General features: G+C 41.8%; 1 long non-coding RNA gene across 1 annotated transcript in view; it reads left to right on the forward strand.

Moving 5' to 3' along the window:
- LOC103216945 (uncharacterized) overlaps nucleotides 1-25,639 on the forward strand; it is a 535,367-nt gene that overhangs the window by 36,843 nt on the left and 472,885 nt on the right. The window contains exon 3 of the long non-coding RNA XR_005237034.2: nucleotides 2,828-2,972. This is a non-coding gene — a long non-coding RNA (uncharacterized lncRNA). The remainder of the gene's footprint in view (nucleotides 1-2,827; nucleotides 2,973-25,639) is intronic.

Raw genomic sequence — 25,639 nt, forward strand, 5'->3', positions numbered from 1 at the left:
TTCTCTGGTTTAGTTACCCCTCATTCTTGTGCTTCTCAGACAGGCTACGAAAGCATCACCCCCTCCTCTCTCTCTCCCATCCACAGGGGTGGGCATGTTACCCAAGCTGGATTACCCATCTGGCTCTACTAATTCTTCGAAGAGGTGGGCATGTGACCCAATCTAGGCCAATGAGATTTTCATTTTGCCCTTGACTGACTGGAGAACAGTTATTTCTTTCCTGGTGGCAAGCTGGAAAGAAGAGTCTGAGGTGCTGGCCAAGTTGTTCAATTGTCAGCCTTGTCTAGTAGATTCTAAGCCCTTGTGGGGGAGTCAGGGACCATGTCCACCTTGCTTGCTATTTTACCTCTTGCATCAAATAGCCCAGGTCCTGGGAACGTGATAAAAATAGTTGAAGAAAATTGTGGTTTCCTTCCAGAAAGCTTCCAGGCCACGTGCTGGTCAACTCTGCCTATTGCTGCTCACTCTGCACCTTCCTGGGTCCTCTGGTTCAGGGCCTCAGCTCCTGTGGTTCAACCAGAGTATCTCATTGATCAGATTTGGATTTGACCTTTGGACTTCAACCTTACGTACCTCCCAGCACATACTTTTGGTGTCGACCTTTCTTTTCCATCCAGAGGGGCTGCAGAGAAAAGTGTCCTTGACTGTGTGACCTGCTTTAGGTCCTTCTGGAGTGAGCAGTTAGTTTCCTCCCACTCCCATCCATTCTCAGCCAGAGCAGTAGATGTATTCAGTCAACTTCAGCTCATACTCCTTGTTTATGATCATAGATTCTGCATTTGTGGTCTACACAAAAAGAGTGAGGCACACAGTTAAGACAGCAGATAGAAAAAATATATTTTTGTACTGTTTCTTTTAACCCATGGCTTTTCAAACTTTACTATTCCTCACAATTACCTGGAGTATTTGTGAAGAGACAGATCTCCGGGTCTCACTCCCAGAGTTGGAGTCAGCTGGTCTGGGGTGGAACCCGAGAATCTGCATTTATAACAAGTTTCCAGGTGATGCTGATGCTGCTGGCCTGGGGACCACACTAAGAGCCATCGTTGAGTCATGTTCTCTTTTAACAGAGGTGCTTACTATCAGGATCTGATGGGCTTTGGGTTAAGGGTGAGTGTATGCATCCAGGATCTATTGTGGAAATAGAAATCACTTGGATTATGAAAAGAAATTTAACAGGGAATTAGGAGCTGATGAAATTGTTGGAAGAATTGGAGGAGTGCCTCTAGGCTTGGCCTCCAGGAATGGGAATGGTTCCTGGGACAAGGTGGCAGCATTGGCCGCTTCCCCAGCAAGAGAGCTGGAAATCAGAAGGCCACCTCTAGCAGTGCCAATGCCAGGCCACCCAGGCACTGCTGCCACCCAAGGCACAGCCGCCACTTTACACCCGCGAAGCTGCTGACAACTCATGGAGCGGTCTCCCTCCACGTTGCTGTGGTTCCGTGGCTCTTCTGAGGGAGAGAAAATGTCAGCCTTCTTCTGCCTTCCAAATTTCATACAAGTGTATTCAGTACCCTAGCACAAAGGAGCCTGGGATGTTTTTTAACCTATCAAAGTAGAGGTTAGTAAGTGGGGGTTGAAAGGAGTAAGTGATTCAGCAGAAGCCTAGTTTCTGGGGAAGGGAGGGAACTTAGAGGAGACGTGGTTAGCACATGCACACTCAAGGGACTCAGATTCTATTCTGATGTTCTGACAAGAGACTAGCTATTGGCTCTTTCTGGGAATTTTCTTTCATTTAGACAGTGAGAAGAATTTCCGCATCAGGGAATCAAAGAGAAAAATATTAATTTAGCTACATATGTTTATACTCTGGAGAAATAACCACTATAGGAATGCTTGCAATGGCTTTTATTACTATCATACATTGACTTCGTTTATTGAAGGGTTTCCCACCCTTAGCACTATTGACATTTCACACATGTAGTTATATCTTGTGGAGGACTGTCCTATGCACTGTGGGACATTAAGCAGCACCCCTGACCTCTACCCACTGGATGACGGGTGCATCCCCTAAGTTGTAAAGACCAAAAATGTCTCCAGACATTACTAAATGAACTTTGGTGGAGGGAATCATCCATGGTTGGGAATCACTCATGTACTCAATCTATATACATATAGTATCTTTGCATATATAAAATGGCTTATTGCAGGCTTTTTTTTTTTTTTTGAGACGGAATCTTGCTCTGTCACCCAGGCTGGAGTGCAGTGGTGCGATCTTGACTCACTGCAAGCTCCACCTCCCGGGTTCACACCATTCTCCTGCCTCAGCCTCCCGAACAGGTGGGACTACAGGTGCCCACCACCATGACTGGCTAATTTTTGTGTTTTGTTTAGTAGAGACGGGGTTTCACCGTGCTAGCCAGGATGGTCTCGATCTCCTGACCTTATGATCTGTTTGCCTCGGCCTCCCAAAGTGTCGGCCTAATGCAGACTTTTAATCAGAATGTCCAAGCATAAATTATAGCATACCTCTATGATGGAATAGTATGCAGTTTCGAAGGATGTGTAATCATGTATCAAAATATATTTAGTATATTGTTAAGTTTTAAAAGGCACACTGCATACAAACTCCAGTTGTGTAAAATGAAATTGAATGTGTGTACTAATGCATTCTAGTCCAAGGAAAATAAACCAAAATTATAATTGTGGCTATTTCTGAGTGATAGGATTACCTGTGCTTTTAATTTTCATCTTATTTTTTCTACATATCCAATTTTATAAAACAAATATGCATGCATTATATACATATGATATTTGAGTAATTGTTATCACTGAGAAGAGAAGGAGAGAGGAATTTAACATTAATGAAACATCTATTCTATTCCAGGCACTATGAAAGATACCACCTAACCCTAGTCCACTCTAAAGCACTGTGCAATGGCATCAGAATGGACTGGAGAGGCAGGCAGAATTGGTTTTAAATCGTGGCCCCCAGGACCTGCCTGGACCTGCCTGGACCTGCCTGGCCTTGGGTGAGTTGCTTAATCTCTGCAAGTTTATGTTTCTTTCCCTGTAAACTGGTGCTGGGTTTTCAGGGTGGCTGCAAGGATTAACAGAGGTGATTTAGGCCATGTGTTACTATTGATTATTAGGCAGAACTTCCCCCTGGGCGGGATGTGCCCTTTTTTCCTTCAACACACCGGTTCCAATCTTGCATAAGTGACGGCCACATTGCCACATCCAGTCCTCCTTTCCCATCTTCCTGAGAAGAGGCAGTAGACTAGAAGAAAGGAGAAAGTGAGTAAAGCCAAAAACCCAGCACTTCTGAGAAGCTGGATTTGCTTTCTCCTCGTCAGGGCTACTGACAGGCCCTTTAGCAAGACAGAGGCTAATTACTTACCAGGAGTAAAAGAAAATGTGTCGTTTGGTTGTTCTGGCTTTTCCCAGTGCAATAAATCACAGCCACAGGAATCCAGCTTAATTTGATTTAATAAAGATTTTAAAGAAAGAAAAACAGTTTTCCTTGTTTTTATCGAAACTGCTAGTCATTTGTGTCTGTTTCATTTAGGGCTGTTAATGTGATGTGACCCACTCACTCTGCAAGTCACTTTCAGCACTTCGGAGTTCCGCTGTCCACATTTATGCTCGTCCATACCACCTGTCCCCCTGCCTGTTGGATCCTATGGTCCCTTGCCCTCTTCCCTCGCGTCCCCAGTCCCTCTACTCAATTCGTCAGGTTCTGATTCTCAAAAGGAGTTTCCACTCACTTTGACAATTCATTTGGCTCTTTGCCTGGCTCTGACCCTCACAGTGTCTCCTGAAATAAGAATCTTAAGTTTCCTGCTGGCCCTCGCACAGCTGTGGGTGGGAGGCATTCCTGCTCACCCCTCACCCACACTTCCCTCACATCAGGCCTGCACTGCTGCATCCCCCATTGGGCTTCCTTGCCAGGTGAGAAGCATCAGACGATTTGAGTGCAGCAGCAAAACAGAATGGCGTGGGATAAATCTCAGAGGTGGCTTTTGCTTATTTTATGAAAGCCAGAGAGCTCTCAGTTAAGAACATCTATGCAAATAGGATTTCACTTCTCCCCTCGCTCTGGCTTACATTTGTATTTGTCTTGTTTCTTGAAGGTGTTGCTCCTTTTTTAACAACCACTATTTCCCAGTGATTCCAAATGACATGCTGAAATGAAAGCCCTAATAACCTCCTACAGAAGAGAGGTGATGGAACATAATAGGGAAGTTTCAAGTGCTAGGGTGTTTCAGCTGGGAAAAAGGAGCTTGAGGGATTGGCCTGAATGACCTGTTGCTATGTAACCAAATAGGCAATCTGGGGAGGGTGTGCTGAGGGCCGGTGTCAGACCCCTTGACCTTAAGCATGCCTTACCTTCCCGGGAACAACGGAATGCCAGAATTAGAGGGTGATTCAAAATCAAAATGCAGCTCTTCCATTCAAAACAGTGAGGTCTGGAGAAACTAAATGTCTTTGTGTAGGATATCCAGTTACTGAGGAACAGGAAGGAGGCTGGAACCCAAGCATCAGCTGTTAGTCCTTTGAACTTCCCATAGATCTGATTTGGACGTGTCATTGCCTCTAAGGCAACTTTTTGTTTGTTTGTTTGTTTTGAAACAGCTATGTGAGTGAGTGTCCTTTGTGTGTGTTTGCATTGAATTAGAAGTTGGGTCCCCCTTCCCCACCAGGTGGGGTTTTGTTTTTGTTTTTTTTTTCTCCAGCTTTATTCAGTTATAATTGACAAATAAAAACTGAATATACTTGAAGTGTACCATCTGATATGTTGATATACATATATATTGTGAAGAACAATCAAGCTAATTAACATCCTGTCACCTCACATAGTTACCATATTCTTTGTCTTTCTTTCTCTTTTTTTGTGATGAGAACAGTTAAGAGATAACCTTTTAGCAAACTTCAAGTATGCAGTGCAATATTGTTAACCATATCGCCATGCTGTATATGATTGCATCTCCAGAATGTATTCACCCTGCATAACAAACTTTGTACCCTTTGATCAGCAGCTTCTCATTTTCTCTCCTCCCATGCCTTGGCAACCACCATTCCATTCTCTGCTTGTGTGAGTTCAAAGATGTTACATTCCACCTATCAGTGAGATCATACAGTATTTGTCTTATTTCACATCACCTAATGTCCTCTAGGTTCCTCTATAATCCTGCAGTGCCTTGTGGTTCCAGCCCTCTGTGTGGTTGAAAGTGGGTGAGGAGGTAAATTTCTTATTCATCCTAGGAGACTGCGTCCAGTACAGTGGGTGAACTAACTTCAAGTATGAACTTGGCCGTGATATGTTCTTGTGAATCCCTAGTCCTGATCCCTGATACTCAGAACCTCACCCCTCTTCCCTATCCCTCTCATTTTCTATAGGCAGAGCCTTCACACTCTGAAAACCTCTTCTCACTCTAGTTACCCAGCCAGGTTTAAAATTATCTCATAAACTAATCCATTCTAGAAATATTAATGACCAGTAATAGTTTTATTTTTTACTTTCACGAAGATTTTTTGCATTTCAGCAGGGGGAATTCTATCAAGCAAAGGTTTGATAGAGTAGTTCTCAACCATAGCTGCACATTAGAATTATCTGAAGAGCTTTAGCAAACTACTGGAGCATGGAGTCCCCACCCCCAGATATTCTAATTAAATTGGTTTTGGGAGGGGCCGGGGAAATGGCAATTTTTAAAAAGTTCTCCAGGTGATTCTAAAGCAGAGCGATTGGTGGGGCTCTTTGGCTCACCCCTGTAATCCCAGCACTCTGGAAGGTTGAGGCAAGCATATCACTTGAGCCCAGGAAGTCGTGACCAGTCTGGGCAACAGAGAGAAATGCTGTCTCTACAAAAAATATGAAAATTAGCCAGGCATGGTGGCATGCACCTGTAGTTCCAGCAACTCAGAAGGCTGAGATGGGAGGATCGCTTGAGCCAGGGAATTCAAGGCTGCGGTAAGCTGAGATGGTGCCACTGCACTCCAGCCTGGGAGACCCTGCCTGAAAAAACAAAACAAAAAAACCAGCTATTGTGGAAAACATCTGCTTAAATATGAATAATGACATCAATAGGATTCTCCCCTACGATGGCCACTAGAGAGATAGCTGCAGAGATGCTTCAACCCCTTCCCAAGGCAGAGCATAAGGAAGTGTTTCTGCTGCATCCCTGTGTGGGGTCCAAGAAAGGCGCAGAGGACCAGCGGGTGACCATGGGGCCAAGGAAACCATCTGGGGTGGAACATTTTCAGTCCAGTCTCGTTTCGTCTTAGTAAATTTGTTTCCTCTTAATTTCTCCAGTTAGAGATTAAATTAGGCTGCAAGCTAGCCATGCATGGGCTGGTTCTTGCTCACACAAGGGATTTCTTCAATGTATACAATATTTCTTGATTTTAAAACTTGAATTAATACCTGACAAAATCCAGATTTCTGTCCTTTCTTTGAAACAGAAGCAGGACTGGCCATTTGCCCTGGATTCCAGGATGGCTACGTTTGTCTGGTTGCTTCATGTAGATGGACATGCAATTGCTTCTTTACTTCAGGATCTACTTGGCCTCCTTCCTCCATATAGGTTACCTGGCTGGCCTTTCAGATACTTGCATTGTGCGTGGCTGAAATGATAATAATAGCTACTCTAGACTACCTGTAATGTGCCTCCTCATACTTTGTATCTAATTCTTGAGAGAACTTTGTAAGGCGTGTCATATCACTCTCTTTCACAGTTCTGGGGGAACTTAGGTCCAAAAAATGTTTTGACCAAGGTTCTGCAAAGTAAATCAGTACCAGGGGTAAGGTTCAAACTCAGATGGGCCGGCATTTGAACCTTACTTTCTTCCCACTTATACCCAGCATTGCACTTCTTTTGTTCAGTAGAGGTAAAGAACATTGAGGATGAACTTTCAGAAGCTGTTTAGCCAAGGTCCTCAGCATATGTGCTTCTGACCAAGGGTCTCACATACACCTGGGGTCCCAGGATGTCATTCTCCATCTCATGGCTGTCTCTGTAGAAGCTGATCTGGGGCAGCTCCATGTTCTGCTGAGAAATTCAAGCTACCTTAGTAACTTGCAACAGGTGCTTCCCTATCTTTACCAAAGAGAAAGTTTTGTATTCTGACTATAAGCTTCATTTCTAGAAGCAGCAACACAACTAACTTCCTTCTTCAATTCAGTATCTGCTCTGTATCAGGTATTACTGAAGGCATTTTATATGAGTGGCATTATTTAATCTACCTAACAACTCATTTGATCTGGTTGATTTTACAGATGAAGCAGACTCTCCAAGAGATTGAAAAAATTGCAAAAAGTCATATAGTTACTAGACAGTATGTCTTCAGACAGATATCTACTAGTGTTCTGTCGTAGCTGGTTGTTGTCATTAAACAGAATAAAATACCTTAAGTCGATTATTATTTCTTTTTAATGTTAAAAGTATGTTTATTGTTGAACTTAAGGTAAATTCAACAAAATCAAAGAAACAGGAAAATATCTCCACCTTCTAGAATTGCTGTACCATTTTGGGGTATTTTTCTGTAGTTTGTATGTGTGTGTTTATGCATCACATATAAAATATATGCGTTTCAGAAATATTTAATAATGGAAAAACTCTTGAGTGTTGGCAATGTTATATTAAAATTCTACTTAAAAAGAAATTGTATTGAATCAGAGATGAATTATCCAACTGTTAACTGAATATTTACTGTGTGCTAGGCACTGAAGTTTGAGAGATAAAAAGAACCCTCAGGGAACACATGGGGTGTTTGTCTGTAAAATAGACAAGTAAATGCAAAATTATAATGCAGTGTGATAAATGTTTTGATAATGATAAGCCCTGGAAGTTTTGAAAGTCACAGGAGACACTGTTCACTCAGCCAAGGGAGAGAGTGCCGTCCATATCTTCATTACCCGGAACAGGTAATAGGAACTGAGTATTGCAGCAAGTGTGGAAGATACCTGAGTAAACAGGAAGAAGAGGGCATCCCAGGGAAAAGGACACTATGTACAAATCTCTGAGGTTTAAGATAATTATTTCTGAATGCAGTCCTCTGACCTCCATTTTGTTCAGGAGAAATCAGACACTGGATACATTTTCTTTTATACCGGTAGAAACACAAGTTATGGACCCATCGGCAAAATGGCTTTGTCTTCTACCTGTCTCAGTGAGTCACTTAGAATTCTAGGCTCACTCTTCTGGGAGAAAGTTACAGAGCCTTTTCTGTATCCAGTGGGAAATATATTTTTTACCCATGGCAGAAAATCTGTTTAATCATTTGCACATAATAGACCATATGCTGGCACAGGGCTGGGAGGTGACATGATAAAGGCAGAGGAAATCACTTGCCACAGGTTCGGGTGATGAATGTATCAGGCAGGTCTTCGCCTGGGGAAAGAATATAGATGCGAGTGTGCTCAGGTGGGATGAAATCTTCCTCCAGCCCGAGTGGCACTGCAGTTATTACAGAGGTTGTATAAGGCAGGCACATATCTTGCTTAATGAAACATTAAAAAGGGCAAAGTCCCTGCCCTAGTTTCTCCTAAAGATGAATAGAGAAAGAACTGAACTTATCTTTATTTGACCAGATCAGTTAAATCATGAAGCCATAAAAATAATCCTTTTTGGTACATGGAGATTTCATATGTTCATGCAGATAGGAACACTTTTTTTCTACTTTTTCTCCTGCATCATCGTACAATGAACCTGGAAGGCTCCTAGTTAAAAATACATGCGAGAAAGCATAATTAAGGACTGCAGTAGCTAACCTTACAGGACAACTAACCTGTGTGTTCCCGCATGTGTATTATTTCATTTCCTCAGCAACCCTATAGGGCAGAGTTACACAAATGAGGAGGCTCTGGGAGGCTAAGAAACTCACCTAAGGACATAACTGCTTAGTGGCAGAGCAGGGATTCAAATCCAGGTCTGTTTGACCTTACATTCCAAATACTTTTCTCCATACCACTCTGTGTGCTAAACTCTGTAGATCTGGGGTATAACTGCTGCTTTTAAAATAATATTAAGGTTTTTTTATTAGGAAGAAGTGAAAAGTAGTATTGGGAAGGCAACTAGAAGTCTGCCACATTTGTCATTATAATAACCTTGGAACTTCAGTTTTCAAACTTCTTCTCTTTCCACACTAACTTCCTAGCTTTTCTTATCCATTAGTTACACAATCTGACTGGCTATCTAAATTATCTCCCCTCCGAAAGATCCTTCTCTAATCTTTTCTTTGAACTCCAAATGTGACTATCTGGTTATTTGCTTTACGTTTCCACTTTGATGTCTTATAGATGCCGCAAACCTAATATATCCAAAACTGCATGGGCAATTCTTACCTTTAGATGGCTTTTTCTCCACCAACCTCTTCATTTCAGTAAATGACAACTATCTATCTACCAGGCATTCAGGCCAAGAAAGAACCTTGAAGTTTTCTTTTTTCCTATCCAGAATATAAAGTCAGCTTTACTTAGGAAATATGTCCAGAATCCAATTGCCTTTCACCCCCACCCCCCGCTGTAATTTCCATCATTTCATCTGCTGTCAGCTCCTGCCTGGATGTTGTGATGGTCCCTAACTGGGGTCCCTCTTTCCACTCTTGCCCACTTAGCCTGTCCTCTACTCCATAGCCAGAGCAATTCTTCTAGAATGAAGGGGGATCATTCTTTCTCTCTCTTCAATGTCCCCCAGTTTATCCCTGTCTGAGTGACATCTACCTTCTTACTGTGAGCCCCCAATGTCCCTTCTCATCTGGCTCCACTCTCTCCTCTCCTTCCTCTCCACCTTATTCCCTCAGCTCCAGCCACTCTGGACATCTTGCTGTTCTTGAACACACCAGGCACTTCTGCTTTGCTTTACGGTCCTAGAAGGATGTCTTTTCTTTTCTGCCATGGGTAAAAAATGTATTTCCCACTGGATACAGAAAAGGTTGTGTAACTTTCTCCCAGAAGAGCGAGCCTAAGTGACTCAGTGGGACAGGTAGAAGGCAAAGCCATTTTGTCGATGGGTCCATAACTTGTTTTCTATTGGCATGAAAGAAAACGTATCCAGTGTATCGGTGTTACTCCCAATATCTTCATGCAGTTATTGCCTCAATATCATTTTTTAGAGATGCCTTTTCTGACTACCTCACATGAAATTGCACCCCACTCTCTCAATGTGTTTTTATTTATCTTATTTGCTTAATTTTCTTCATAGCATTTTTTGGCACGTGACATACTGTATATTTACTTGACTATTATCTCTCTCTTCCCCCACAATAATGTAAACTTGATGAGAACAGTGACGTGCCTGCTTTTTTTTTTTTCTTTTTTTCTTTTTTTTTTTTTTCCAGCGACATCTCCAGCTCCCGGAACAGTGCATGGTACAGAGTAGGTACTCAGTAAATACTTGGTGAATGAATGAATGAATGGAATGAATGACCATCTTGGCAATGGTATTATGAAAGCATGAGTCTTAAGTCCCCTACAGAAAAGTGGGCTCTCAATCTGCTCCACCTTTAACACAGAATGCTTCCCCAAGTCTGGGAGCTGTAGCTTGCAGTCAAACAGGGTAGCAGAACCCATCTGTTTCAATAGAGCTGTTGAGTTGGGTTTCTACTCTGCATTTACCTTGACTGATGGTTTGGTTCAAGTTACACTTTGTGAGAAATTCATTACCTCCTGGAGTTGCTTCTGCCAACAGAAGGAAGACAATCATTTCTTCTTGGCATGATTTCCAACTCAATTTTTTCTGTCTTGGAGAACTCAATTGCCATCATACAACCATTCCAAATCTCATGCTGGTCAAATCAAATGCTGCTTTTGTAATTTAGCCACCCTCCCCTGACCATGTTCTCTTCTCCCTATTTTCTCAGCTTCTCTATTATGGAAGATTGATTTTCTTTGCTTTCCAGTTAGATCCTTAAGTCCATGACTTTGGAATTCTGGTTATGGAGCATTTTATTTCCTCATGGTGTATGTGTGTGTGTGTGTGTCTTAAATTCACATACATGGAATAGCTAGAACAGAATTGTTTGTATATTTAGATATAAAATATTTGAAGTAAAAAATCAGATACAGGTGAAAATAAATGACTTGCATTTTCATTTTCATTCTGCCTCTAATGGGTTATAGGATCTTAACTAAAATCCTCCCCCTTTCTGAGCCTTGTAATAAATGACCCTCAAGAAAGCTTTCAGTAATTATATCACTTGATACTTTCAAAAAGCACACCTTACACCCTTTATAGACAAGAGAAAATCAATCATTCTAACTTTACAGAAAATCATATAAACTGAGTAGAGTAAAATTTTGATTAAACAAAAGCAGTCCATAAGGTTTTATTTCTATTTGCCATGTTCAGGGGAAGAATCAAATGACTTCTCCATTCCCAACAAAAATAATTATTCTCTGTTTAGTTGATTTTTCTAATTGTCAAACATGCCACACTTTCTACTCATAAAAAATCTGTTCTCAAACGTGGAATTATAGGATCTAGTGTTGGGAGAGGCTGGTGCTGGTTAGGATTAGATTCACATGTGATAGAGAGCCAAAACAATAGCGTGCCCAGGACAGATTTGTTTCTCTTTCACATGTTATTCCCAAGGTAAGCAAGCAGCACTAACAGCTTTAGCATTCTTTGCTTTCAGGGACCCAGGCCCTCCTTCTTTCCTTCCCACCAACTCCAGGATATTGTGTATGTTAGTGTGGCCTGGTGCTGTTACTACCTCCTTTACATTCCAGCTCTCAAGAAGGAGTAAAGGTGCCAGTGGGCGTGGCTAGTTTTTTTTAGAATATGGCTAGAAATTCTACTCATCACCTCTGCTCACATTCCATTAGTAATTAGTTATGTGCCCTAGCCACATGGTCACGTCTGTCTGCAAGGGAACATGGCCTTTATACCATGTGCCTAGCTGAGAATTGAGGATCCTTTACAATGAAAAAAAGAAACAAGATTGTAAATATCAGGAGGGCAACTAGCAGTTTCTGCTACTGATATCAAAACTCTAATTTTATAGATTCAGGAACTGAGCCAGTAGAGGTAAAATATATCCCAAGTTTTACAGCCCAGTTATAGTGGAACTAAGCTTAGATCCTAGGTCACTGTGGTTTTATGGAAAGAGCATGAGTTTGGAATGAGACAGATCTGAGTTAGATCTGCGTTTTGCCAATTGCTGACTGTGTAATTTTTGGAAGATTTATTAACCTGTGTGGCCTCTGATTTTCTCATTTATAAAATGGGGATAATTTCTCTTGAAGGTCATCTGGGATAATAAATGAGTTGATGTATGAAAGCACCTTTCAGAATATCCAGCAGTTTGCAAGGACTAAGTTGCAGGTTTCCCCCAACTTCAAGCTTCCTGTTACAATTCTCTAGGGTGTAATGTAGATATATTTAAACATACATAGGGAATATGGAAAAATATCTGATGTATTTCTCATGGTCAATTCAAATCTTTTTCTAAATCTATATTTCTGTACAATTTGAGTTGATATTCAATTATGATTTCAACGTACTTTAAGAGATCGACAAAAGCAGAGATTTTTAGGAAATGCTTCAGTTATCTAGAAAATTAACTAGAATCTCTCATGCTCTGAGCATTTCAGTTAATTAACTGAATTGTAGTATTATTTTAATAGCACATTATATACTACCCATAGGCTTAATAGTAATGCTTATTTGTCATCTTTACTTTTTTTGGTGTGTGATATTTTAGTCTCTAAATCCTAATTTTAACATCTGTGTTTTATTTTTCTCCTAGTGAATTTGGAGTTTAAGTGAATTAATTTTCAAAGTTTGGAAAAAATTAGACTGGCTATTTCAAAAATCTGAGAGAGGGAAAAAATGTTCGTATCTATTTGAGACTTTTCCTTGGGACACTTAAAAGTTATTTCTAAGCATTTTAAACCTTAAAAATGTTTAAAAGAAAATACATAGATTTGCTTGAGAGAAACCCCTCCAGCTTGGGAAGAAATCACTCAAATCCAAACCATATGTGATATGTAAAGTAGTATTTTGAATATTCATATTATGATGTGAAAATCAGATTCCCAGAACGGTAAGTGTCACAGAATGAATTGAAATGAAGACAGCAGTATGAATGTCACTTCCCTAATGCACAATATTGCAGTTCTACCCAGCATCTTTCTTTCTTGATGGGATCACCAGAGAACAATCATGGGTACAGATATGGCAAACATACCCTCATTCTAATTATATGACATTCTTCGGAAGGAAAACAAATTTTAACATCTTTCTAGACAAATTTTAATTCTGGTAATGGGACACTATTATTCTCGTCCGTTCCTTTGGCTTAGCATGGTTTTTCAACATCAGCATTTCGCTTTGTACTTATTCTTGAGTTCTGGTTGAAACTGCCTCTGAAATGTATGGGATGCTTGTTTGTAGCCTGAACATTCACACTCCTTTTTTTAAGCTCCTGTTGTTAATACCATATACTTCTTTCTCTACTTTCGTTCACCTTTTTAGTATCCCTGTTAACAGTTTTGTCTCAGGACAATCCAAATTATCTTCAATTTCTTTTAGTAGAGGGAAGAAAAAAATCCGACTGCTTTACAGCAAGTATTTCTCCTCACTTTATGGATGCATTTCACATCCTTATTTTGACACACCTGGTCAGCGCATTTTAACGTTATTCATCTCCATTTATGCTACTAATGGATTTCCAATTGCAAATTATCTACAGAACCTGCATCAGAATGCTTTTTTACAGCTGCATAAATTGATCCATACACCCATAATATTCAATCAGCCTTTGGTTTGTATCAACAAGTTTCCTCTTTGGAAGCTACTAACTAATAGAGAGCTTGATTGGTGGTTAATCGTAATTCTGGAATACTTTCTGTGTAGATAGAGTTAGGAGATTCTTTCACTACTCTGAGGGGTTATATTTGATTGTAAGAAAATTAGAAGATGAAGAACTTAAAAGGTTTAAGAGGCTGCTCTTAAGAGGAAAGCTTCAGAGATATTTTAGTGTTCATAAAACAAAAAATGGATCCAATGCACAAAATTAAGGGAATGCCAATAATCTCATTATTGTTTTCTGGTTAAAGACCAAATGACAGTTCCAAAGAGAAACTATGAGTGGGTTCCTTTTCTGTAAACCAGTGCTACTCAAAGCATATCCGTGGGCCATTATGTGACCTATTTGTTCACATGAGATGCATACAGAAATTGAGTGTTTAGAAACTTTTGCAATGATGTGATGTTGCTGACATCCATGTACACGACCGGTGGACTTGTCTCGTTAAATAGTATATGCACCAGCATGGATGTTGTTGAGTTCATGTGGTGTCTGTCTATTTATGTTTAGTAAGACCACGTATCAGTCCAAGGGAGACTCAAAACAAATAATCAGTCCTTATCCACAGAGACTATGGGAAGCAGTGCTCTAAACAAGTGGGAATATTGCTGAGAAATCATAAGAAAGCTTTAACATTGCTTGGGGGCAATATTAAATGAGGGCCCCTGGTTCAGGCAAAGTCAAGGGTTAAAAGCTTTCATAAATCTAGACAGAAATGGATTGACATTGTCTAGGCTTCCGTGAGTCCCTGAGTTGCCATGGGTCAGTCAGACCCATGCAGTCAGAGAACAGTAGTTCTGGCTGCAGATTCTAGCAGGTGTGACTACAACTACATAGGTCCAAGTGTGTGTCTTATTATTCAAGCTGTCTCAGAAAGCATTCTGGGAGAGCTTTCTCAGGCATTGTGGGAGGAGTTTCACTTTCTTGGGGCTACTTGCCTGTGGTTAATGACTCTCACCAAGAGCAGCAGCGAGGCATTGGTTCCATCAAGGCACGTGCAAGCTCATCAATTCTTACAATGCATACTGCTAAAAGCCAGTCATTCTCCTTATAATTAAAATACTGTATTTGCAACTGAATTCAAACTGCAGCACAGTAATAAGTTTACCTTTTAAGGCTTAAACTTAATATCTATGGACTTCAGTTCCGTTAGGGTAAAGTCTTATAACCAGAAAGTATTGTACAAAGTAGCATTACTTGATAATGTACAATTAATTCCATTTGCTTTCCCTGTTTCTCTAGAAATGTTTTAGGGTCTCTCTCTAGCAATTTTATCATTAAACTACTTAATTTTTATAATGCATACTGTACATATCCCCAGAGTTGGTAATTCTTTTCTTTATTGGTTTGTATTCTGTTATGAGATGGTCAGTCAGGTGTGGTCACAAGGGGAGACAGAGGAGAAGCTCAGGAGAACCAAGTCTGTCATACTCATGGGTACTAAAGACAGGAGGCATGGCATTCCAGTCAGGGACACATGGGAAAGACACAAGGGTGTTCAGGATGTAGAAGACAGGAGCCAGGAGAAAGCCTTAGGACAGAGCCTTCGATGGGGTTACTGTGGGGAAAGTAAGGCACGGCAGGGTGAACAGTTTGGGACTGACTAGCTTGAATACTTGCAGTGGGCTCTAAACTATATGGGTGGCCCCTTGTAGCTTTGGGATGATTAAGGTAGAGCAGTATTGCCTCAAGGGGTGCATGAGCCAGATAGACAAAAGAGATCTGGCTCTGGTTGATTAGTTTGCTGAGCAAAGGTACATTCCTTGTTGGGCTCTTCGTTGTTGTTAAGAATTGGCTAGCTCCAGGAGGGGCAGTCTCGCCCCAGCTGGAAAGGATTTTTAAAGATGTCCAAATATCACAATATGCAGAAAAATATATATATACACAATACACATATGTCTGGTCCCTCCTACAAACTTTCATACTCTTGAGATCCCATTGCGTTCCCAGAGATATTCAATAGCTTGAATATTTGAAATGAAAAACATTTTATAACCTTTATTTAAACAGCTTAGTTGCCTATGGTTAAGTAGGTGTTTCTCAAAATTTTACCGTAATGTTACATGGCTCAACACAATCCATAAAATTTGTGGCTAATATCCTTAATTGGCTTTTTCCAACCCACTGTCTTTCCTATTCTCCTTTAGTACCTCTCAATATAGAGACTGGGCAACCAATTTTTCTTCACCTGAGACTTCTTTGTAATTGTGGATGGCTATGGGGCCTAATTCTGGCACATGAACGAATATAGAGTTCTGTCTTGGGCACTTCTTGGGAATTGTTTGCTTTTCTGACAAAAAGGAATTGGTTGGCTAGTACAGCCCTTCTCTCTTCTGCTCGGAATAAGAACATGATGCCAGGGGCTACAGCAGTTATCTTACATCTATGTGCTAAGGGAAAAAGAGACACCTATTTGTTAAAATCATTGTGGTCCAATTTTCTGTTACTTGTAGGTGATGGGCTTCCTAGCTGACGCAGAAACCTTGTCCTTTGAATAACATATATTTGCAAATTTCCATAGAGCTTTTCTCAAGTTTCATTCCAGCATGTGTTTGAAAATGGTAGAACACTTGAACCTGGCTCTGTTAGACTCTAATGTGTATTTTAGCTCCAGCCAATCTAAAATGTGCAGCAGTGAAGCTATATGGTTTAGGTTTAATTGCTTCAGATTTTTCCAAAGCTGTAATACACACATTTCTAATTTAGTACTGCCATCCATTTTATCTTCTTTAATTTTCATTTCACAGTTCCCGGGTTTTCTCTCTCCTTTATTTTCCCAACTTGGGTTACTTGAGATCTGAGTTGAACTAAATAAAAATTATTATTGTCATCGAAAATATATAAATAGAGGTAAGCTATTTATATTAGGATTTTATGAAAAGAGCACTTGTATTTGGCAAGGTTTATTATACTCTTCAGGAGTTCATGTTCCAATATTAGAAATAAATATTCAGAAGATATATTTGAAGCAAAGTGTAGCACTGTTCTTGAAGTGACTCAATGCAGCAGAGTGGAAAGAAAAACAGAAAGTGGCAAATTTATCCAGCAAACTTGGTTGGTTCAGTTACCATACCCACGGTGGCTCAGGGCTCTCCCTCCATCACCTTGCACAGAAGTCCCCACTACTACTCTGCTCCCATGGCTGTGTGCTCACCCGGTGCTGCCCTCACCTCACCTGCTGTCATTTATTTGTTCCCTCACCTCACCTGCTGTCATTTATTTGTTCACGTGGCATCTTTCCTCCTAGGTGGTAAGACCTTCAGGGCATCCCCTGTGTCCCTGCATTGCTAGAGCTGGAATTTACTGGGTTCCAGTAAGATTTACTGACGTACAAAGAATGATGGAAGCACATAAAAATGAAGAAGTGTTTATCTGGAGTAAGTCTGGCCCCAATACATCAGGTAGTAAGTCATATAAAGACATTTGTCTGCAGAATAAACTTTTCTTTTCTGAACCCCCTCAAGAAGAGAAATAAATTAATGGATACTAATTTTTAGGTTTTTTTTTTTTTTTTTTTTTTTTTTTTTGGCTGTAAGTGAGGATATATAATATATAAGAAAAGACTTAAAGCTTGTTACAAAGCTTGCCATGTTGGACAGCTTGCCTGCCTCTTTTTTTGTTTATCTCTTTCTCTTATTCTTCCTTACCCTTTTCTTTCTGGGATCTCTGGGCTCTTCATACCGATCCCTTGGCTATGCAGCTCTCCAGGCCGGAATACTGTAAATAAAGACCTTGCTGCAGGCCCATAAGGTTCCTTATCTCTCTTTTCATGGAAATTTGCCAGGTGTCTCTCTTAAGTCCTTGTTCCTTCCTGAGTTTAATACCCTAAACCACTGTGATTTAGGGTGTTAATGGTTATCGGTCATCAAATGTCTTGTTTCATAATCCTTTGCATTTGAAGAATACTTTTCAATGTTTTACTGTGAAGGAAGGTGTGGTAGACGTGGCGGTGCATTGCCCTGGTTCCCCCATTCCGCATGAAGGAATTCATTCCCCAGCTGCTCAGTGTTGGCTGCTGATGGCTTACGGCTGCATCCCTCTCCAAGAACCACAAGGGCCGCCTTGTCCAAGTTTGTGTCCTTTTCCTGGGGGCCAAGCACATTCGATGACTAGTGAAACAGGAGTACAAAGGCTATAAAGACCAGCACCCCTTGCTGCACTTGGGGAATCTCTGAAAGGTACCCCCTTTGCAGTTTCAGAGTTCCATGTGAGTTTGGTTAAGGCTTCTGTCATGGGTGTGTTGCAGTTCAACTTCTCTCTCTGCCCAACTGGATTCCCCCATTCCTTATGAAGTTGTGGTGGTGATCCACCAAACCCGCTCTCAACACACAACAAAACTCCTGCATGAAAACCTCTGACCTAACACGGTTGGTGAGAGAAGTGTTCCTAGGATGCCGTCTCTCAAATGAGGTTTTGGAGCTAGATCACCCACTAGCTTGCTGGCAAGGAGGAACCTATGAACAATGCTAGGTCACTCCCTGGTCTGCAGTAAGTAGAATGTTTAAAACTGGAATAAGACATCAGTGGAAGGGTATACATCAACTTGTGCAATTTATCAGATGTTTGGCAGGTACAGGGGAAGTAGTGAATATAAGTACTGTAGAATCAGATGGCTGATACTATCAATGCATTGGAGAAAGACAATGAAAAATGAAAAGCTGAAAGTGATTAATCACTAATTTAGGGAGAAGTGTGAGAATGAGAAGGCCTTCGTGGCAGCACAGAAAGAGACTCTTAAGTCTTCTGTAGCTGGAGAGCACGTAGTGCAGAGGATCAGGCCTGGGGTATTAGAACTTCATAGAAGGTTAAATTCTAAGCCTGATCAACTTTTCTGTGCTAAAGCCTGAAGCACAGGCTGGTTTGGATTGAGAGAACCTCTGAGACTTGGGATCGTGACATCTGGGCCAGCACCTACAAGAAGCTTAAATCTGCTCATCTCCCTGCACTCTCTGGCTCTCTCCTTCCTATTAATGACTGGTATTCCCCCCTTGCTTGAAGGCAATGCGGAGGCCTTTACCTGACCAATACCAGGTGCTGGCTTCGAGTTGAAACCCCACTGCTCCTCTTGGCTGCTGGACTAATAAATGTTGTCAGACTGCAACATAACTTGGCCCATGGGGTGCTGAGTCTGCTAAGAAAAAAATAGGGACTCTGCCAGAGGAGCTGCAGGACTTAACCATTACATACCTGCAGAGCCAGGATACATATGTGAGTTTGGATCCTGAGGGTACGGAATCAAGGAGTGATAAAACATAAAGTTGGATAAGGAGAATTCATCTAAATGAGAGCCCTCTCCAGTGACACAGGATTTGACTCTCCCATGATATAGAAAACAACCCTGGGAGACTGTACTATCAAGCCGCTGGGATGACTCTTGGAAGCTTAGAGAAAGCAATGGGAAGTGGAAATGCCAGCAATGCTGTGGCAGACAATAGAAGAAATAATAAAAAACCTGAGAAAAAGTGGGCATGTTAGAGTGGATATACTGTTGAAGGAGAAAACCTGACTGTATCTTTAGGAGGGCCTGTAGGACACTCCACTTTCCAAAGCAATATGAACTGCAGTGGGGAGAGGGCAACCAGCAGCCCTGAGCCCAGTGGTGGCTGTGCTTTGCTGCCAGGACTGACTGTAGAAGATGTGGTTACAGAACTGAGCTCCCTGACTGCAATGAGGATGATCAGATCCTGAAATAATAGTCTGAGTGGTGAAACTTAATCAGAAGCAAAGTGGGTGGAATTAATGTAATGAGTGGCAGGGTTGGAATGGCAGCCAGGGGGCACAACCCACAGAGTGCTATAGAGATGATTAATAGAACGTGGTGTCCCTAGGGACAAGAGAGGTGGGCAGCCAATAAGGCTTTGGTTTAATCTAAACAAATCAAAATAAATCAAGGATGGATAATCAGGAGGCTGAAGGCAGCCTGAAAAATAAAGTGTCACAAATGCTTGCCATTTATAGATGTGAGCCAATTCTGAGTCCCTGAACTCACTGAATGAAGGAGAAGTCAGGTCTCCAGGAGGAAAGTGTATATGATGATGATATATCTGTTACTCACCAAAGAAACCTACAGCTGTTTGCCTGGGTCATTGTATACTAGGAAACGGGAACTATCTAGACATTTCGAGAACACAGGGTTAAAGTTCACATTGATACAAGAACAGAAATATCATTAAGATTCCCTGTTAGAGTGGCCACATGTTGGGGACAGATAATAGGTTGGTCCTGACATAGTTCAGCTCACAGTGGGCCTAGGAACTCACCTAATGGTCATTTGCTTGGTCCTCTGAATGTGTAATTGGAGTGGACATACTTGGCCATTGGTAGAAATTAATATTCCTTTCTTGGACTATGGAGGAAAGATCTATTATAGTGAGGACCAAGAGGGACTCTGAAATTTTTTACCTCTTCCAAACATGATAATAGAAAACAATACCGTATCCTAAAGGAAGTGGTAGAGACTGGTGCTACTACTGAAGACTTCAAGGAGTCAGGGATGTTGGTTCTCATTTCTTAGATCACCTATCTGGCCTCTGCTGAAACCAGATGAATCTTGGCAAAAGATGGCAAACTCCAAATTCAGTCCAGCAGTTCCCTTGATTGCAGCTGCTCTGCTGGGTCCTATACATTTGCATAGCTTCAGGGACATATTATGTAACTATCCCTCTGGCAAATGTTCTCTTCTCTATGCCTATTAAGGAGACTCGAAATAGCTCTCATTCACATGCTATATTAGTCCTTTTTCACACTGTTGATAAAGACATACCCAAGACTGGACAATTTACAAAAGAAAGAGGTTTAATTTGACTTACGGTTTCAGTGGCTGGGGAAGCCTCACAATTATGGCAGAAGGCAAGGAGGAGCAAGTCATGTCTTACATGGATGGCAGCAGGCAAAGAGAGAATGAGCTTGTGCAGGAGAACTCCTCTTTTTAAAACCATCAGATCTTGTGAGACTTATTCACTATCATGAGAACAGTACAGGAAAGACTTACCCTCCATGATTCAATTACCTCCCACCAGGTCCCTCCCACAACATGTGGGAATTTGAGATGAGATTTGGGTCGGGACACAGGCAAACCATATTGTTCCACCCCTAGCCCCTCCCAAATTTCATGTCCTCACATTTCAAATCCAATCAGCCCTCCCCAGTAGTCCCCCAAAGTTTTAACTCATTTCAGCATTAACTCAAAAGTCCACAGTCCAAAGTCTTACCTGAGACAAGGTAAGTTTCTTCCACTTACAATCCTGTAAAATCAAAATACGGTTAGTTACTTCCTACATACAGTGGGGACACAGGCATTGGGTAAATACTGCCATTTCAAATGGGAGAAATTGGCCAAAACAAAGGGGCTACAGACTCCATAAAAGTCCAAAATCCAGTGGAGTAGTCAAATCTTAAAGCTCCAAAATGATCTTTGACTTCATGTCTCACATCCAGGTCATGCTGATGCAAAAGGTGGGTTCCCATGGTCTAGAGCAGCTCTGCCCCAGTAGCTCTGCAGGCTACAGCCTCCCTCCTGGCTGCTTTCACTGGCTGGTGTTGAGTGTCTGAGGGTTTGCCAGGCACATGGTGCATGCTATCAGTGGATCTATCATTCTGGGGTCTGGAGGAGGGTGGCCCTCTTCTCACAGCTCCACTAAGTAGTGCCCTGGTAGGGACTCTGTGTTGGGGGCTCTGACCCCACATTTCCTTTCTGCACGGCCCTAGCAGAGATTCTCCATGAGAGTCCTGCTCCTGCAGCAAACTTCTGCCTGGACATCCAGATGTTTCCACACATCTTCTGAAATCTAGATGGAGGTTCTCAAACCTCATTTTCGACTTCTGTGCAGTCGCAGGCTCAACACCACATAGGAGCTGCCAAGACTTGGGGCTTACGCCCTCTGAAGCCATAGTTTGAGCTCTCTGTTGACCCCTTTCAGCCATGGCTGGGGCAGCTAGGACACAGAGCACCAAGTCCCTAGGCTGCACACAGTACGGGGACCCTGGGCCAGGACCACAAAACTGTATTTTCCCCCTAGGTCTCTAGGCCTGTGATGAGAGGGGCTGCTGTGAAGACCTCTGACACGCTCTGGAGACATTTTCCCCATTGTCTTGCGGATTAACAATGGGCTCCTTGTTACTTATGCAAATTTCTGCAGCTGGCTTGAATTTCTCCTCAGAAAATAAGATTTTCTATCACGTTGTCAGGTTGCACATTTTTCAAACTTTTGTGCTCTGTTTCCCTTTAAAATTGAAGGCTTTTTAACAGCACCCAAGTCACCTCTTGAATGCTTTTCTGTTTAGAAATTTCTTCTGCCAGATACCCTAAATCATCTCTCTCAAGTTCAAAGTTCCACAGATCTCTAGGGAAGGGGCAAAATCCCACAATCTCTTTGCTAAAACATAACAAGAGTCACCTTTGCTCCAGTTCCCAACAAGTTCCTCAGCAACATCTGAGACCACCTCAGTCTGGACCTTATTGTCCATATCACTATCAGCATTTTGGGCAAAGCCATTCAACAAGTATCTAGGAAGTTCTAAACTTTCCCACATTTTCCTGTCTTCTCCTGAGCCCTCCAAACTGTTCCAACCTCTCCCTGTTATCCTGTTTCAAAGTCACTTTCACATTTTTGAGTATCTGCTCAGCAACCCCACTCTACTGGTACCAATTTACTATTAGCCTGTTTTCATGGTGCTGGTAAAGGCATACCTGAGACTGTGCAATTTACAAAAGAAAAAAGTTTAATTGGACTTACAGTTTCATGTGGCTGGGGAAGCCTCACAATCATGGCAGAAGGCAAGGAGAAGCAAGTCCCATCTTACATGGATGGCAGCAGGCAAAGAGAGAATGAGTATGTGCAGGGGGACTCCTCTTTTTAAAACCGTCAGATCTCATGAGATTTATTCACTATCATGAGAACAACATGGGGAAGACTTGCTCTTATTATTCGGTTACCTCCCACCAGGTCCCTCCCACAACACATGGGAATTCAAGATGAGATTTGGGTGGGGACACAGCCAAACCATATCACATGGTGGTTGTGGTGGAGATGACTATATATTTAGAAGATGTCTTCTGAGATAACATAATCTGAAGGGACCTAGATCATCTAAACATTTTAAAAATCACCATATTAGTTTACTATATTGAAGAAAACATGTTACACCAGATAAGCAAAAAGAAGCAAGTATATTGGAGGCTTTGGTAAGACACATGCTTCAGAGGGTGGAAGATAAAATTCTATAGAGATTCATAGATCTGTCACAACAGAAATGTTCAGTATCTAGTGGTCTGGTACATGCTGGGACATTCCATGGAAAGTAAAAGGCAAATTATTTCATCTCATGTCTCCCACCACTAACACTTGCTGGGTCTCTCTGGATTCTGGAGGCAGCATTTTCCATGGTAGGAAATGCCAACCTGACCTATTTTACTGGCTGACATGGAGAGTTACAAGCTCTGAATGGATTCAGAATAGGAAAAGGCTCTGCAACAGGTCCAACCTGCAGTGCAAACAGCCCTGTTGCTTCAGCCATAAAATTCGACAGACTGTAGGTTACTGTGGTGGGAGAAAGTGCTGTGTAGAGTTTATGACAAGCCCCAACAGGAGAAACAAAACATGGATACCAAGCATTCTGGAATAAGCCCATGCCATCTGTAGCAGGGTAGTATGTAGCATTCAAAAAACAAGTCTGGCATGCTGTGGGGCCTTGGTAAAAATGGGATGTCTGAACATGAGACATCAAATGATGCTGTAGCCAGAGCTGCTCATTAAGAGCTGAGCTCTGTCAAATCTGTCAAGTTATGAGTCTGGGCACGCTCAGCAGCAATGCTTTATGAGATAAAAGTGGCACATCCAGGTTTGGGGATGAGCAGAGCCACAGGGCTCAAGTAAGCTGCATGAGCCAGTGGCCTAGGGTCATCCATCTTTATTGCACCAATGCCTTTCCCTCAGCCCTTACATATGGTAACTTAAAAGGTCTCTTTGTATCAGTTGACAGAGGAGAGAAAGGCTAAGTTTCTTTCACAGATAGGTTGTCTTAGTATGTGGGTGCCAGCTAAAAATGAACAAATGCTGCACTTTCATTCCATTCAGGGATTGCCCTGAAAATAGAAGCAATGGGAAATCTTTTCAGGTGAAATGATTTGGGTGTGGGCACCTGATCATCCACTTTGTTTGGAAATACACTTGGCCCTTCATAAGAATATATATATACACATATATATATATATATATATATGACTGTGTGTGTGTGTGTATATATATATACACACACACACACACTGTCTTCTCCTGAGCCCTCCAAACTCAAGGCCAAGTATATTTCCAAACAAAGTGGATGATTAGGTGCCCACACCCAAATCGTTGCCCCTGAAAAGATTTCCCATTGCTTCTATTTTCAGGGCAACCCCTGAATGGAATTAAAGTTTAGCATTCATTCATTTTTGGCTGGCACCGACAAACTAAGCCAACCTATCTGTGAAAGAAACTTAGCCTTTCTCTCCTCTGTCAACTGATCCAAAGAGACCTATATATATATATATATTTTCTTAGGTGGTGGTGAATGTTTGGCTGGTAGGTCAGGGGGCCAGAATGAGAAAGACTGAAAAACTGGGGTCACAAAGGCCTGTGGATGGACCTGTTAGAGTGGGCACACAGGGTGATCTTTGTAAGCCATATTAACCCTACTAGTGAGCATCCAGCATAGAAGAGGCACTGAACAGACAAAGAGAGAGAATTCATGGCTAGTTCATGTCAGCCAGCATGGGCTTTCTCCACCAAGGCTGATCTAACTGACTGCTGGTGAGTGTTTAAACTTCTTGCAACAGAGATGGATCTTGAGCCCTTGCAATAGCATCATCTCTTGAGGAGGGCAACCAGCCATTGGTGGGAAATTGATTATATTGGACTCTTTCCACCATAGAAGAACAGTGATTTGTCTTGACTGAATCAATGTATATTCTGGGTATGGGTTTACCTGTCCTGCATGCAGTTCCTCATCCAGCATTAGCATCTAAGGGTTTACCCTGTATGCTCCATTGACAAAGGATTCCGACAATATTACTCAAGATGAGGGGCTCACATTACTGTAGCAAAAGCGGTGAGGCAGTGGACACATGATCATGGAATTCTCTGTTCATCCAGAAGCTTCCAGCTTGATAGAATGATGTAACAGCTTTCAAAAGATGCAGCTGCAGCATCACTAGGAGGATGCAACTTACACTCTAAATAAACAACTCTTAGAAATATTACAAAGGTTTGAGAAACAATGGGTAGAGTAGAAGTGGTCCTATTTATGGATACTCTTAGTGACCCTTTTTGAGAGTTTATGCTGGCTGTCTTCTTACTTTAGAAGTACAGAGGTCTTGGTTCTCAGAAAGGGAATGCTTCCAGAAAAGGATGTAGAGAGAGTTTTATTAAGCTCTAGTCTAAGGTTGCTGCCTACCTCCGTTGAGCTCTTCATGCCAAGAAACCAGTGGGCAAATAAAAGATTTATTACCTTGCAGGGATAATTGACTGTGATTTCAGGAGGAGGCAGAACTGCTGTTTTATGATGGGGACAGGGTAAATGATTTGTCACCCAGGTGACCCCTGGGGCATCTAGTTGGCAAACACTTGCCCAGTTTGATATAAACAGATAAGCACAGAGCTTGAGGAAGGCATGATGACTAGGGGCTAAGACCTTCCAGGGATAAAGTTTCAGTCACTTCGCTATATGAGCCACCTGCACCAGCTGAGTGCTAACTGATGGAGATGCAAATCTAGAATGAGCAGGAGAAAACAGACAATGAGCACCACTTGTGGCTTTGAGAGCAGCTGGGGCAGCAGGGATGTAGTTCATCCCACAAACTTTCCTCCTGAAGTTTCAGAGCCAGGCTGAATCCCAGAGGAGCTGTTTCCAAATGGGG

Source organism: Chlorocebus sabaeus, chromosome 10, assembly GCF_047675955.1.
Source record: "Chlorocebus sabaeus isolate Y175 chromosome 10, mChlSab1.0.hap1, whole genome shotgun sequence".
Lineage (NCBI taxonomy): Eukaryota > Metazoa > Chordata > Mammalia > Primates > Cercopithecidae > Chlorocebus > Chlorocebus sabaeus.